The sequence below is a fragment of the Anopheles arabiensis genome, chromosome 2 (assembly GCF_016920715.1).
Source record: "Anopheles arabiensis isolate DONGOLA chromosome 2, AaraD3, whole genome shotgun sequence".
Taxonomy (NCBI): domain Eukaryota; kingdom Metazoa; phylum Arthropoda; class Insecta; order Diptera; family Culicidae; genus Anopheles; species Anopheles arabiensis.
The window spans coordinates 100337084-100354737 of record NC_053517.1 but is presented as its reverse complement, the minus strand read 5'-3'; the positions used below and the strand labels follow the sequence as shown (position 1 = coordinate 100354737).

Sequence of the window (17654 nt, the reverse complement as noted above, 5' to 3'; positions counted from 1 at the left end):
AGTCATACGATCGAAAGTAAATAAGCTACACTATCATAATGGTCTTTGCTTTATAAACTGCGTACGTAGTAATAAATTATAACATATTCGATAAGTCGTTTGGGATGCGTTTCCATCTAAGATTTGAGGTCAAACATCGTCATCATCAAACATTGCAGGCAAGTCAGCACAGAGTGAGCCAAAGCAGCTAAAGAGATAGAATACGTACTGTTGTTTCGAAACAGCAATGCCTTTCAAGGTTTACAATGGAAAAGAGTGGAATTGATTTTGGTAGTTGGAAAGGACTTCGGTTGAATTTCCTTTCACAGCGCACGTGATGGCAACATTCCCAGAAACCGTCTTTCTCAACGAATCGTACAGATTCTCCTTCCACGGATCTCACTAGGTTTTTTTCCTCATTGTGACCATCTTTTCCGTTTTTTGGTAAGTTCGGTCAGGTTCGGCAAAACACAAACTCGCCTTAATCTACGATCTAGAAACGCTTCGGTGGCAAAAGAAAGCATAAGATGCGGGTGAAACACGCAATGGATGAAAGCTATCCGAAAATGGAAAAGGAAACTTAAAAACGAAAATCGAACGGTCGGAAACAGATAATTTGGTGCAGGGGGGGACTTTGCTAGGACAGGTCGGATGTTCGGAACCATAGACTAGATGAACAAATTGCGGAAAAGCGGTTAATGCGACAACGTGATGATTTGAAAGTCGTTTTCGAATGCTTTGCGCCGAAAGGTCGTAATTTCGGGGTGGATTTGGTGATCAGCTTTGCTAGTGTGACATTGGATGTTGTTGGTGGTGTGGAAATGACGACAAAACATCAGGTAACAAATCACCATAAAAAGAATTGACATGCTGGCGAAAGATCTTAAATTCAACCGCAATCAAGCTCGTACTTCCGACATCGATGCTATTTCCGATTACGTGCTTAGTGTAACACTGCTTAATTCTTAGGTGTGGGTGTCGTTTGAAATCAGCTGGTGTTAGGGGAGTTTAAAATATGATAAAGTACATATTCCTATCTACATCCATATTTGAAGTTTTTAGCGCTTACATTACAATTGAAATTCTTTCGTATTCTGCAAGACATCTGCTTGAACAATGAATTTTCTTCCTAAGTACTGCCGACTAAATGGAATGAACTCTTATTTGGATAATTTTTATTATCATTCTTAAACAATAATAGAATATGATCCCGTTTTTATTCATACATATTGTACATAAGTACAACATTTTGACTGTGAACCTTTCCCACAAAAGATATTGCTACCATAAGTGGTTTACGAACCAAGTTCCAGCAAATAGGCGCGTTTTTATATTGCTACCTGTGAACTGGATTGATGTAATTATTGTGCTTCAGGTTACGATCAACGTCCATCTTGATTGGACGGGTCGTTACTCTCGATTGGTGTGCTGTGTAGCTTTAAATTAAAAATGAAACATTTAAATATTGCCTGACGTCATAAAACCAAATAAACTGCTAGTGTATGTTTTTTTTTTTTTTTGAATGAATCCGTTTGCAACTCAGACGTAAAAATTGGTTGCATTAATATTCATGGTTATCACGTGGTAGTGATTGTCTATGAATATAGTTGTTTAACGATGCGTTTCATTTAAAAATAAAAACAATTCGAGATTAATTACCCATCAAATGGACCGGTTGAGCATAAGAGCGCGGGAGCAAGAGAGGGTTATGAATAGAGAGATAGAATTAAAGAAAAAGAGCGAAAAAGTCACCGTCCATAATCGTAAAAATCGTTCCATGGTTACACAACAGCTAAACCATTAACTTACATTTCCCTTGTTGAAGCACCAATGTTTGAGAAAGCCATGCAAATTATCGTTGCTTTAACTATTTCCCTCCGGCCTGCTAACTTTGCAGATTAATTGACGTACCAGATTTCAAGAAAGCGTAAAAGGCATGTATGAAACTTTACCCTTGTTTCGCAACAAAAACTACACCATGTTCTCATTATATGATCAAATTCGTCCATCATTCTCAACTAATGAGCACTTTGGAAGATAATATGTGATGCTTAATTGGCACATGGCCGGCTTAAGGAAGGGTTAGTTTGCTGATAGCACGTAAATTCTTTGGAATTGGATATGTTGTACTACCCTGTGTCTGAACTAGATCATGAACAATAATTCAAATTTTCAAATGCTTTTGTTTCTTTGAGCATGAACGTAACACTCACCCAATTATCGTCTCTTTTACGAAATATTGTTCTTTTTTGCATCTCCCTTCTGTTTACCTTACTCCTCTACCTTGCCATCAATCAGTAAAGGCACTGAACAATTTATTATCCCATAGCATTCAAGTTATGATCATCGCGGACAAAGTGCTAACGCTAATGCATTCAATTGATTGACAGCTTGTAAGCTTTAGTGGATAATTTGTATGACAAATTTTCACAGTTAAAAGCGCCTCCCAGCCTTCACCCGAATCTGCTCCAAATGATCAGTGCTTTGTTGCGTGAGTTTGCCAGCTCGGTAGATACTTCATTTATTGGACTTACAACAATGGTCGGTATCAGTTGGAACCTGTGTTGTAAAATTTTATGAGCATTTACGCCAAACTTTCTAATGGATGGTACGATGATGGTGGGCTGTGTAACGTTAGCTGGTATAATGACAGATGGCTTTAATAAGTTGACTGATTGCTCCGCAAACAGTTGCATGCTGTTGGCAAGAAGAGAGTGGTTCGAGAGGTGAATGTCAACCATTATGGTGCTAGAAAGATAATGAGTTGCTTCATCGATGGTTTTCTCTATAACAGTCATATTAAGTTAAGGTAAGTTGTTAATTTAATCTTTTCAAATGAGAACTTTACTGTTCCAATGTGTCGACAAGTTACGGCTATTTGATTTAATAGAAGTTTTAAAAATTTCAATAACTTATCAAAAGCACTCCAATATTTCATTACATCATGCGGAAAACTCTTGCAAAATAATGAATATAATGTTGTTAGACATAATGGATTTTTTATAAAAGTCTCATCCACTAGCATAAAAATTGATTTCTAAGCTTTCTTTTTCCAAAACTCATAAAACTAAGTAACGAAAGTTTTGTATTTGTGCTTTTTCTAGAAGAGAATTACATTCTCTTACAAATCCTGCAACCATCGACACACGTGCAGTCTCACCAAAGTAAGCTTCTGTATGTTTATTGTTTACTGAACCGAGACCATTCCAAACGGAGCGAAGAAAAGAATCCTACCTTGTAAGTGGCATTAACTCATTTGAAGAGTTTTGTTTTTAGAACAGCAATTTTTCCATAGGCACAACACCCATGAACAAAACATCCGATTAAAAAGTAGAAATTAATTGGAAAACTTTGAGATACGCCACACACCAGCAACAACCAAAACCATGGCTTAATTTTTAATCGGATCAACGTTCTACTTAGTTTAAACGCAAAAACACAACATAAAATACAAAGCACATCCAAACATTTTAAGGCATCTGTTTATTTAAATTGATGTAAATCTACTCAACCCATCACAATCCCAATTGTATGACATCTGTGAATATGTTGGTAATGAATGAATACCTCAACCAGTTCGGTCTATAAAAGCTTTCTCGTATTGACTGTCAGCTAATAACATCATGCTCACCTAAACTATTCTTCATTTCGCTGTAATGATTTTGCATGCCAGTAGTGCAATTTGCAGTTCCACGAATCAATTATTTTGCTAGCAATGATGAACTCAACGAGAGCATAAAACTGACGTTCTATTTCCAGTTCGGCTGGTTGTTGACAATAGACTTCTGCACTGGCTGTTCGATGAAGCAAGCATACCTATCGGAACGGTCTAATTAACAGTACAATATCACGCTTGACTGTACACAGAACAGTTGTCTGATGCTATGTAAAATACGATGTGCGCTCGTTGCATGTTTTCTAAAACAAGGTTCCGGAACAATAATGCGTAATTCATTCAAAGTTTTCAGCTGGAAGTGGCAATTTTTATGAAACTAATTTTGTTAAAACCCCTCATATGAGTTTCCCTCCCTTACCACAATTTATAGTGTTTACGGATGATATCAAAAAGGTTAATTTTCTCACTCTCATTGATTTATGCTATTTATCAAATGATGTACAGTTTTTGTTCGCTGCTAAACATTTAGTCCGAACACAATCATATGTGCTTCGAAATAACCCCGTTTTTGACACGCATGGGAACGATTTTCAACTATTTCCAGTCGTTAGTTTTCAACTAGGAATAGTACTAACCGTTTAACATCGCTTCACCTCTTTTCCCGAAGTTCAAACACTATTCAAAACTGGGAAAAAGGACGACCCAACTGTAATGTTCAAACCTTTTTTTATTTGCAATTACTAATAAAAACTTTATTTTTTATGTCTCTTTCATAGACATTTTTGGATATAATCAGTCATTTTGTGATATCATTGCCGCTTTACTCAGAGTTTTATTCAAAAATAAAAAAAAATCATTTTTTATAATGTTTTTTGAAACCCAAAGTCATCTTCAACTCTTGGCTTTAATACAAACAAATTCATTGCAGCAGCCATACGACAAGAGGAAAGTTTAAAATTTTCTCCAGTGCGGCAATCGGTAACACGTTTTGAGCACCGATATGGAAAAGTTTGTAAAAATGTCGCATTGCATAAATGAATGCTAAGATAACCATACCAGTGGCATGGTGCAACGTCATTTTAGTCATTTTTTGTATACATTTACCAAAGAGTGCTGAATGAATTTTACAGCCTTGGGAGAGGCTACAGGCGAAATTTATCTTTCCTTTCATTACCATCCGTAGCTTATGAATATTTAATGAAATTTTACAATGATTTCTCCGTCGCTTTCTGCAATGGAAAGTTGTAGTTTTGATGAATGCAGTTTCTTCCACGAACAAATCACGTTAAACTTTGCATAACCCAATTCAAAACCATTATTTTTAAGGCATTTGGTGCACGGAACGATTAATGTTTTGAATGATTTGTGATATTTTTATTACAATATTTTGATACTATTATGACCCGAATAAAAGGAGACACGTGCTTTAAACCTACCAACATAATGAATGTTTACTAAAGTTTAGTTTGGAAGTTTTCAAAATTCCTTTCAAAAATAGTTCAACCTCGAATCTCAGAGCGTCAAAACGAGATATTATATGATGTACTTTTTTATGTTACACATAATACTTGCATGCAATACCACGTATACAGGAACGTCAACAGCGAGCAGAAGAGTTGACAAGACATCGTTGACGTTTCGCAAAGTGAGAAATGGTTTGACGAAATGGCCGTTGCTGGTAGTGATGAAGATGAAGTGGTAAAGGACTAGCATTCATTTCCTCTACCAACGACCGAATGAAAAATGATATGAATGCTTAAGTGGAGGAAATGAGAAAATTTCGTCACGTCTCCATAATCAGTCGATTGTGTAAAAGGCACCGCACTGCAGTCCGGATTCGTGCGAAGCGTTCTCCCGTCGAAAGACGTTCGTTTTCTGCCAGGCATTGAGCTGAACCTTGCTAAAAGGATGCTCTCAACAAGGAAGACATTCGGCAGCCCCGATGGTCGACTGTGTACGTGTAGTGTCGACCCATTTTGAAACACGGAAGCCCGAGCCACGTGCGAAAAATATGAAAATATTAAAACAAATGAGCAAACGACGAGCTCTGAAATGGAGCATCATTCTGTGTATGTATTGGGTGGAAAGAAGCAGCTAAAGTAGATCGGCACTCGTCGAAGGTTTGTACCTTTGCAGTGCTCAAGGTATAGACTGGGGACTGGGTGAACAGATAAGAAAAATATTTTTACAGTATGATTGATGATGCTTAAATTGCTTCATTACAGCGGCAGTCTTTTGCTACATTTTGTTTTCCTTGCAACACCGGATTTTGTTCAAATCGAAAACCCCCGATACAGTTTCTAGGACTAAACCCATTGTTTCGTAGCTTTGAAAACAGTACTACAAAGAAGCATTCAGCAAAGCGTGTCAATTTAAATGTCAGAGCGGAACGTGCTGTAGCGTTTGTTTTTAATTTCGTTCCTTCTCGTTTGCGCTTTCAAATGCTTCGCTGAAAAAACAACTCAATTTATATTGTTTGCTCTAGATTTGTCCACACCGCTTACCGATGATGAATTTCAAACGCGCACACACACACACACACACACACACAATGAGCAGCGATGAAGCTGTAATGAAACTCCAAGCCTCTGGCTGGTCCTTTTCGGGGAAAGGTGTGAAAAAGGTTTTCTGGTGCCAACGTCAAACAACTTGCTGGAAATGCTTTAAGGTAAATCTGGTAACCGGAGGTCGTGATTAATTGTGCGTTGTTTAGGCGTGCTGTTTGTCACCTGCTGTAAAATAAGCTTCATTATGCAAAGTTTGTCATCGACACTAAAAAACAAATTAAAAAACTTGTGTTGGTTTTTTAGTTGAGATAGAACGTTCATCATCCTTCCTTCATGCTGTTCCTTGTGTAAACAGAAAATTGAACTGAACGGAAAACTTGTACTAATTATTCGCTATTCATTATTTCAGTACAATAGTATCAAATGAAGTTTTAAATTACTCTGCTTCGCATATTCCTTTACACTCCCTTAAATAACCATCACTCATCATTTCAGGTGAACAGGTATGCACGTATGCATATAAATCACCTCGCCATCATTTGCTCGGGAAACAAAAACGTGTCACTGTGTAGAAGGATTATGTTCCACGCCAAGCTGTACTGTCTTCCCGTCCTAGATCGCAAGTATCCTTTCCGTGCTCTGGAAACTAACAGCACGCAGTGCCACATACTTGCAACGGCACAGCAACACCTTCCTCGATAGAGGAGGTTAAAATCCGGAAATGTTAAGTCTTTGACTTGAGGTGTAAAGTAACCTGGATTGCCAGCTTAACTGCTGCTGCTTGCGCTGTGCCTGTGCTGTGCCTGGCCGTGCCGGTTTTCCGCAAAAGCGCCATGAAAGATGATGCGTGCGGAATATATTTTCACACGTGACAGCTACATCACGTGACACGCCGTGGGTACGTGGTGCTAACGGGGACGACAAATACGTTATCAGCGGATCAACATTTTGTTGCTTATGTGTGTGTGTGTGTGTGTACGTGTGTGTTGCCAGTACACGTGCACAGCTGACACCAAATTTGTTCACTGTTGGTTTACAGTCGTTTCTCCCTCCTTCCCCGGTGCCGAAGATGGTGTTGCACCATCTGCGGGGCAGAACATGGTCCGACATGGTGATGGTGAATGATGAAGTACCGATATGGTGAAAGTTTCAAGTGTGATGCAATAAGAAACGTCGTTCACTTTACACGCTGCAGTTTCTACCGTCAAGTGCAGCTCGTACGGTCGTGCATAATGGATTAGTTCACACCAAGAGACCAAGGATTTTAGTTAGTGGATGAAAACGCGCTTCCAGAGCGATTGGCGCCAAATGTGCTGCAGTTTTTATAGAAAAGTATTATCTTCACTGTTGGGTAGCTCGAATGCCGGTGGAACGAAGTATTCCAAGACACAGCATGACGCTTGTTTAAAACGCAATATTTCACTGATTAAAGAGCGCTTTCCAAATAATGACAGCAAGATAAAGCTGATTTAACCATCAATATTTCATGCGCTTATAACAACAAAAGTGACAATATCCTCCCATTTTTTTTTCGAGCAAAAGCAATCACGTAGCGGTAATGATACAATTTCCTTTTAAATAAAGCCATTATGGCGCTTTTCTGAGCATGTGTGTGTATGTGTGTGTGTTTGCGGGGTGCTGTGCGATGCATACATATCCATATTTTTCATAATTTATGATCATTTTTATCCTGCATTCATTTAATCCGTACAAGAGGCCAGCGTGCTGGGGTTTTGGCATGCAGGAAAGGGTAGGAAACGCGCGAGCATAATAATGATTTCAGCAACTTTATGCTGTTGTTGCGTGTGATGTTTAAAGCATGAGGCTAGTGAGACAGTAAGAAAAAGAAGAACAAAAAAAACAGTAATGATCTATTTCCTTTAAAGCAACATCGGGCGTAGTGCTTAATCCATTATTTCGCTGCCGGTGCGAGCCATATGAGGCGTACAACTTTTATTGTTATTAAGTGATGATAAATGAGACTTTCTTAAACCACCTCAACGTTTAGCAACTTTTCTGGATCGCTCTCGATGCTCGTACTTTGGTTTTAAACTCGCTCTCATGCACAGGACTGGGTTATGGTGTGCTGTCTTGAACATATACGCATTTAATGGGTAAAGTTTGATCGTTTATTTACTAGCCTACCGGGTGCAGCCTTTGTCAGCTTTTTAATACTTTTTCCACTCGCGTTCGATGCATGTTATAAGTTCGATACAAGGCTGTACTGTTTTGAAATTCAGTTCAATTGAAAGCATCGGTCACTTACAAATAGATTAATAAAAACTGTTTATTAAAAATCTTAATAATAGAGATTGCATATGCTGTTTGATATAACAATTCCATTTAAAAGAGTATTATCTTTTAAGCTAATGACTATTGGCGCTATTCCAGGACTCAATCCCAACTACAACTACATGTTGATCAATTTCAATGCTTCTGTTTATGTCGATTAGACATCATTTAATGCTTATGTTCATATGTTACTCCTTGAAATAGCTTGCTGACTCAAAATCAGGCTGCAGCTTACATGGAAGTTATGTTCTTCTGTCTGTCATACCCTTCAAACTGTCAGACGAACAACAAAGGATGCCCATTGAATGTAGAATTTCCGTAGCATGTTGTTTCATTGCAACCATGCATTGAGTGCTGTTATTCAATCGATTGTAGGAATTATGTGAAATTATAATGGAAATTCGTTTATTCTACAGGAAGGAATAGTGTTTCCACATACGATTCAACATCTTCAATGCTGCTTTACGACCAACTACAACAAGCTAAGATAAACAAAAACAGAAAGCTTTTACACCCAAAGGCACAGTAACTTTCTCTACAGTTCGTTAAACAAACTATCCTGTAGTGTCCTTCCTACATTGTAGCTTTTTTCATTACAACGCTTTGTTGCAGCCTTTTACAACACTTGCCCATCCTTCCAACTCTTTGCTGCTCCGCCATTGCCATTTGGTCACCATTAAACCAGTAATTGACAGCGTCGACTTACAGGCTACGTGCCATGATAGTAAATGCAATCGTACCGGACCGGAAAAATATGATTATGTTTATGTTTGAACAATAATACTATATTATACTCAACGCGAGTAAAGTAAAGACGGAGCAAGAGGGAGTGAAGCCATAAATATGAATAGAAAAGATGAATGCACTCTAGTCCCGGACCGGTTCGCGAACCGGCTCGGGTTACGGTATCGGGCCCTGCATCGGGTTAATGGTGGAAAATGGAAAATTTTCACTCCTCTTATGGTACTTTTTTTTTTTTTGTTTTTGTTTGTCGCTCACCATATTCCACTAGCCAAAAGACACTCCCACGGCGGGCTGATGAGTGTTGCTTTAAGCGAATGTGAAGCAGAAAGGAGCGGAACGAGAAATAAAAATAATCCAATTTCCAATCTCCCGATGCCTTCCCTGCTGCTCGGTGCGGTTTCCTTATGGGTGCCCAAGCTCACACACCGCAAGTTGCTGGTGTAAGCTCAACATTGTGTGACGGTGTGCTTTGTTAGGAGTGTGTTTCTTCTTTGCTGTGGTACATCCGTCCGTATGTGTGTGTGGCAATCAGAGCGAAACATTAAAAAAAAACCACCCGCCTGCCAAAAGAGATGCCACAGACCAGATACAGGACCGTTTGGACCGCTAACTTTAACCACCATAACGACCAGCACGACACAGCTGCGGTCGGGCGGTGGTGGAAGGCAACCAGGAGAGCATTCGTACCGTTCTGCGAATAAGATGGGTTGACTTTAACAGAATACATATTCGAGTATTCCCTTCGGCAAATGTGGGACGCAACTGTAATAGAAATGTTGAATATGCAAGCTGTTGTTTTCGCTTTTTTGCTAGTGGAAAAATGGGAAATGCATTGTAATAGGGAAACACAAACATTTGTAGAGTGCTGCTTGGGATTGACATTAAATAGTTTTAAAAGAGCTTACAAAAGGATAAAAATCAAGTTGATTGAACAGGTATTTTATTATTAAACGTGCAATTAACAAACTCCAATGTTTCGTACAGGTAAATGACCGTTTGTAAAGTTCGAATTGTACAAATTTTCATCCCAACTTCGACACATAATCATAACCAACAATATTAAAACCAATCTTGCCTCTACCTTTTATGAAACATTAATTTCCAGTTATTGATATTTCTTCCAGGTTCAACGCAGCAGAGGAATTGTAATTGTGCTCAATGCATATTCAATCTGCAGTTACATCCCATTCCTTAACTGTCCCCTGGAAGTTTAGCCAAAACTTCCAGCACAAACTCGTTAGCGGATCGAAATTTACAGCATGATGATACAAGAAAATATGATTTGCAAAGTGATTTATACGCTCAACACGTACGGCCATGTTCGTGTCTGTTGTCTCGGAATTGTACCTTTCCTAAAAACTCTTCGTATCAGCTAGAAAACACCGGTTTATTACATTGTAATTCTTTTTTTTTTTTTGCTGCTAGCTCTCCATTACCATTCTTTTCAGCGAGTCTGACTTTCACGGCAACATTACCTGAATATTCACACAACCAAGCGGCAGGTCCACTCGCCCAAACAGCACAGAGAGTGTGCCAAATTTAAACCGATTATGTAGCCATTTTGCATGCATTGTCTGATCGCAAAAAGCGACAAAGGCCACACACACAAAAAAAATACACCGTGTGAACTTTTGCGCACAAAAGTTGACTTTACTCACACCTGGCTGGGAAAATGGCTGCTGTAAAGTGTTGAAACGCGTCGTTCATACGTGTGTGTGTGTGTGTGTGCAAATTCAACCCCTTTTCAAAGAACGGAGGAAAAGCGAGAAAAATAAATTATATATGAGATGAAAAGAAGGGCCCTTACTGCCCGAACTGTGGCTGTTACTATGGCACTGACGATGCGGTTCTTTCATGTTGCACAAAGTGTTGTTTTTTTTCTATATTTTTATAAAGCTTAAATTGTTTGGATAGGTCGTTTCCTTTGCAAACGGGAAAGATCTGAGCATATGTTTCAATGTAAACGATGCTTTGCTCACAGCTGTCTCGGCTTCATTAACATTCACTAACTGGATTCCAATCGTTACGATACAATCATTATTTAAAATGGTAAAGAGAACGGGAAATACAGAAAAGGCTTCAGAGGTAAAGCATAGAATGTACACACGCTTGTATAAGCAAAGCAAAAACAACAACACCAACAACAACAACAACAACAACAAAAAACCGTGCGTATACCAGTCATTAAATGTTTCCAACTGAAAAGGCATTCATTTAAACCTTCATTTCTCTGTCCGCCCATGCTGTTCTTGCCGTTCGCTTTGATTTGAACCGGAGAGGTGGAAAATGGAAACGAATGAAAAAAAGCCTGCAAATCCGCTTCGCTTGACAGCCACCGATATAATGGCGCTGCGCTGCTCCCTATCAGCTGACTCGGAGTGTTCAAACGAGCATCACACTTCGATGGAACAATTTAGATGAAATGTTGGAGATGGAGCGGGAAAATCGGGAAAAAAACTGCATACTGACATTGAACAAAACAGTCTAAAAACTACATGTAACGAGGTTGCGAATTAACTTCCCCCTGTCTAACATGAGCGAGTAAAGCGAGCCGGTGAACGGAGTAGACCTTTCAACGGGCACGCAAATGAGCCAGTTTTTGTTAACTTTTTGTCTTGCTTTTAACTTTCCTTTTACCATCTGCATCTGCAAGCATCGAAATATTACAGCTGCATGCAGCAAATTTAATCAGCAAATGGTGTGCCCACCCTAACTTAACGCGCTGTGTGGTTTGCGATGCAATCCACTTTTGGGGGGATGGTGCAGGCAGGCGGAATGATGTGTGGCCAATTGCGCAAAAAGCATTTGCTTGGAGCAACTAACGGCCCCCGGGGACGGCGGGGTTTTGTTGCATTCGCGTAAAATTAAGACGCATCGAGGAGTGGTGCTAATGGTAAAGGCTATAAAGTGTAGCTTATCTAGTGTGGTTGGTGGAATTTTGAAACGATTGCAAAAGATTGTAGATAACGATGTGTTGAAAAAGCCTTTCAAAATCACTTTTTTACTTATATTTGTCAACGCAGCAGCTACTCCGTCCAGCTTCTCTGAAAAGTGGTAAGTTTACTACAATACTAGTTAAAATTAACTGATTAAACAGGTCTTTTTAAGGAAAAATAAATAACATTGAACGTCATGGCCTTGAGCTATTATTATCCAGAAGTATCTGTTATACAATACAAGTAAGATTTAGACCTATCCAGGTTAAGAAAAGGACGATCTCTTCTTCAATTGAGTTTAATAAAGTGTGGTGCAAATGGAAAATTCTGATCTGTTGCTTGATCTAACGTTTAAAAGACATCGATGCAGTAACATCCACCAATGTTTTAAATCCGTTGCATAGAAAATCAGTTTAGTTCATTCCATCTCAAAGTTTTTGAAACAAAACTTCATCACCTATCTCACCTCGCCATCTGGTTCCAATCCTAGCAGATTGCACTCAGCTCAAAAATTCGTTAGCTAAGCAATGAGCAAAAGTTTCTGTTTAAAACAAACATTTCACGTCTAATATACGGCCAGCAGTGTTTTCAAACCAAATTTTGCTCACAGTCATCATTATCACCAGCATCATCATCATCATCATCATCATCACCATCAGGAATCAGCTCCTCCGCACGCGTCGACGAAAGCTTCTTCCAAAAACAAACATTTTCCTACCGGGCAAATGAAAAAACTTTTACGCGAATCTGCGTAACAAAAAGCGTCCAAATTACGCTGATCTCTGAAATCCAATATCGAGAAACCCCGTGCAGAAGAATGTCCTCCCAAAGTCCCCGTTCCAGCTGCCGCTCAGCCCGATTCTATTTGATCGGCGATCAACCGTGGGCATGGTTGATTCCCATAATCGGCTGAATTGGGCGGGGTAGTTTCCAAAGACATACTCAGGCATACTTTCGTGACGTTTTCCTTCTTTCTCATTTTTCCTGCACGCTTCCAACTGTGCCCTCTCCGTGATTACACAGACACACTGTGATTCCACTGTCGGGCGATGAAATCAACCCTTTGCTGCTATCGGGATCGGATCCCATCCCCCGGTCCCAGACAGGGGGAAAGCGGATACAATTCCGGAACACGGAAGCTGAACGATTATCACCGCGCTAGAGGGAACGAACGGGTGGTGATAGCAAATATAATAGAAAGCCTTTCGCCGTGTTATGCAAATCGGTTTGAAAGTCATTTTTTGAGCTGCGACCAAGCACAGCGAGCCCTCCATCGATGGCTTTGCGCTTGCTTGTTGTTTTTCAAACCAATCCACCAGCCACTATCGGGGAAGGGGGTGGTATGTAAAGCTTCAGCGCCTTTTGTTTGGTGTTAATGAAACGGGATAAAACACTTCTCTCCTCCAACGTCGGAAGCAATTGCAGTGCAGCTTTGGTGGATATATTGTATAGAACTGCTGTTGCTACTGCTGCTGCCGCACAAGATGCTATCTGATTCAAGTTAAATCGATCGGTAAACATGACAACGAACATGGTGCCAAGCTGGGTCCTTGCTTTGCACGAAATAAAAGTTGTCAACGCGCAGCACAAATTAGAACGCTGGCAATGTTACCAGCGTGTTAGCTTTGCTTGACTTTTCTTCAAAGTAAACGGCAAAAACTCACGGCTCACAAGTACACGGCCAAGTGAAAGCAAACACATTTACAAGTGCAATCGGGGGGACACAGATTCTGCGAAAAAGTACAAGTGACAGATGTCAGAGTTCCTACACAAAACCAACTTCTTCGAGCAAACAAACTCGATCATTGGAAGGCGAATGGCAAAATCACTATTGAAATACAGGGTAAAAAAAATTGAAAGCTTCAAGCTCATTAAAAATTGAAACGAAAAATCAAAGCCTACTTTTGATGGTTTTGCGAAAGTAATTGTCCATCAGCTTTATGTTTCTTGGGGTTTTCACGAACCGGAACGAATAACATTCGTGCAACAAATTTTCCAATTAGCTGCTTGTTTCTTTCCTTTCCTTTTTATGGTTTGCAACTAGAATTTGTCTTCCCACTAAGTCGTTTGTTGTATTATACCTAAACAAGAGCATGTTTTGTTTTGTTCTTATACACAATACTCAGGTAGCGTATTATTAATGAGTGTGTGCTTCGACGAAATTAATAACTTTGAATCCAACTCTGTCCCTTTTTCGTTGCTCATAAATCATGTGCGGCGCTTTCCTTTCCATTTTAAACACTCTATTAGCATTATTACATCTAAATTACGACTGAAAATGAAAAGCAATAATACCAAACACTCAACCTTACCCGCGAGAGCACTTTTGGGTCCTTTAAAATGATGCATTGGAACGATTGCTCAAATGTAGCGTCTGAAACGAACAAACCGAAAAACGGCAGAAATACTTTAAGCGTCCGTGATCGTGCGAAATTTTACGATTGCTCCACACCAAAATCACAAAGCAGCACATTGGCAGTTGCCAGTACCTTCCTCTCCGGCCCCATAGTCATCTCACTCGCAGGTGTACTGATGCGTGAATGCGTTCGGCAGAAATTGGTTTATTTGTTCCGCTTGATATTGCGGCCGTGCGGCTCCCCAAACAACAATTAAAGCGTGACCGTTAGAGCGTTATTGGCGTGCTTTTTTGTTGCTGTTAAGACCATTCTTTGTGTGAGTGTGTGTGTGTTGCTTCGCAAGAGATTCTTGTTGGCACCGTTCAATTACAGGATTCTTTCAACGGTCACGCGGCCGTTTGGGTCAAGAAGAAACGGAAATGAAATGTTTCCTGAGAGGAAATAATACAAGACGCATGACCTTTTCGTGTCGTACAAAGGCATAATGGATAACGTGTTGCTGGCATTTGATACGGTACACTTTTTCGAACAATCTAATTTACTAACTGAAATTGTATGGAAGTACTCAAAACCTATAAAACAATAAAATGAAACGTTTTTAGGAAGTACAGTAGACAGCAGTGTACACTTTTACCGAACAATTTAAGCTTGTTACAGTTCTCTACCAGCCGGAGAAAAAAATAAAACCCCGAACCCCGAACAGCAAATCTACACTACAAAACACGGCAGTACGGAACTTCCGTACCGCATAATATGCATATGAAAATGAAATATCGACACGATAGTAGATAAAAAGTGCGCGCGGTACCAGATAAAAATGCAAATGCTCTTCGGTAACGGGCGATCCAGCGAGCGCGAGCAGCCGACTCCCTGGGCCGATGCTATCAAGGCGTGCACGTAATTTATATTTCCAATTCCGCCTACACCTATGTGCTGTGTGTTTGGTGTATGGCAAGCAGACCATTCTTCGGATGCCGTGTGCCAAGGCCCGACCAGCCTGAAGGAACCCCCCAGCGTTGGGAGCAATATCCGCGTATGATGAAGTTTTTCGTAGCTTCCGGTACTAGTTTCTTGCCGACTTTTTCTCCCAGGAATGTGTAACCAAATGGAAGCGAATCAAGATTCGTACCGATTGCTAGGTCTTGTCTTTTTTCTATTCCTCCTTTTTGTCGCCGCTGCTGCTGTTGTTGTAGCTCTATCTCTCTTGTGCCATCATACTTTCCCCATCGTTTTGGTGGCAGTGAATTATTCCGCCTTGGCTGGAGGCTTTTATGTTGGAGCTAAGGAAAGAACAAGGCAGAAAAAAACATGCCAAAAGTTGTCGTTCTTATGTTTCAAGAAGGTAGGAAAAAGGGAAAAGTCATTCCTATGAATGTCACTCGTGATTGAGCCACAAGTGCAGCACAGGGAGGTGGCAGGGTTTTTTGTGTGTGTGTTTGTACACGCTCCCTCGTTGGTTAGAAGCAATCATACACTGCTCGATTAAGAGAATTATTTACACAGCAGAGGATTTGCAGATGAAACCATTCAGGTTTTTTCTCCTTTTTTTGCTGATTGATAACTCTACGCATAGCAAGCGTGCAAGTATCTCCAGTATCTCTGTATGAAAAATACATATTTGGGTACCGGTTAACTTTTGGTGCCTTGCTTCGTACGCCGGCAGAAGCTTCTTTCAATCGAAACGAGCACGTAGCGTATATCATTCTACCTGTCAAATCCAGATGAATCCTTTCACAATTCCGTTGTGTGTAGAGAAATGTGAAAAAAACGAATTCAATTACATCTGTAGATATCATGTGGTAGAAGATGTCTGCTTCAGGCCTTGATAGATAATTTGGCATCAAGTCCGTTTGTCATAAAAAATCTCCAAAGGGAATTTTAAGGAGGAATTCCTACACACACTAACAAATTGAAGATAACCCGTAACGTATACCAACTTCAATGTCATCCGTTTTGAATTTCATTTAAGAGTCTATCGACAAGTTATTTCAAAACTGGTACTACTGCTGCCATCTAGTGGAGTATCCCATTATTAGTCGTTCTTTCCTCGTTGTTGTTACTATCAGCACAAATACACGTTTTTCTTGACCTACAGTGTTATATTTTTTTTTGCTTCATTTTATGCTTCCTTCCAAGCTCTCGACCAATTTCTTCTCGCTTTACACGCACATCAGTGTCTCGAGCCTCCCAGAGATCTAACCCAGAGCGTACTCTCTCTTTCCACACGTGAGCCCTGTGTCGTCTCACACACCATCACACTCATCTCGCTCCCTTCTCACGCTCATCTCACGCTGCTCTCAGTGCGGGAGCTCTCATCCCGGGATCCTTATTTCTCTCGGCGCATGGATGCTGGATGCAGCAACCACGGCAGCAGCAGCAGCAGCATCCACTACGAAACAGCAGCCTCCCCTGTTTTAGTACCAAAACGGACGACCCGAACCGGTTTAACCTTCGCGTGGCTTGCGAACGGGCCCTACCTTGGATGCAGCTGGCTTAGTACTAAACCAGACGTCAGTCACGATGGGCGCGTAGGCAAACGGTTGTTTCGCTACCGGAACGGAAAGAGTGATATGTCAGGAAGCATTCTGTGGGAGGAAACCAAAAAAAGAACAGGAAAAGGAAAAGGAGAAACAGTGAACCAGGGTGCAAAGGACGTGAAGGCCGTTTTGGGAGGCGTTTTCCTAGGCCACGTTCACAGGTGACTGCTGATTGCGACTGCTTTAATGGTACATATCGGTGCAGTGGCAAAGGTTGGTTCCCATTTTCAAAGAGCGAGAGAAAATTGGAAAGTGTTCCGAGTGATCCTTTCTCGGAAGTGACGCAAAAGCAGCAGCAGTGGCAGCAGCAGTGGCAGCAAAACGAATCACGTACGGGATGATGTTTCGTGTAAAAGTGGCGCTCCGGCTGTAAAGCCCCCCGTCTATCTAGCAGTGCCGTGGTGTGCGCTTCCTGTACCTCGCAAGTGTCAACAGGCAGGCAGATGGGGGGGTTGCAGGCAGACAGGCAGCGCAACTCGTCAATCCCCTTGTGCGGAGCCGGATCGCCCTCCGTACGTCTAAATCAGGCTGAAAGCATTTGAAAATTGTACGTGAAAAGGCAATAAATCACTGGCTTTTCTTGCTTGCGGTCTTGCTGGCAGCCATCCTTAGTGCTTTTTGTGTGTCTATCTCGCTGTTGTGTATTTGTGCGGCTGTGTGGCGTCTCACTCTCCCCTCCCACCGAA

General features: G+C 40.7%; 1 protein-coding gene across 7 annotated transcripts in view; it reads left to right on the top strand.

Annotated features, from left to right (window-relative positions):
* The first annotated feature begins 16934 nt into the window (after positions 1–16934).
* LOC120896470 (glutamate receptor 1-like) overlaps positions 16935–17654 on the top strand; it is a 57221-nt gene continuing 56501 nt past the window's right edge. For 3 of the 7 annotated variants that reach the window (XM_040300607.1, XM_040300606.1, XM_040300612.1), the window contains exon 1: positions 16935–17181. The gene's annotated coding sequence lies outside the window, so the exon portion shown is untranslated. The remainder of the gene's footprint in view (positions 17182–17654) is intronic. The other 4 variants (XM_040300610.1, XM_040300611.1, XM_040300609.1 and 1 more) reach the window with 2 other exon arrangements.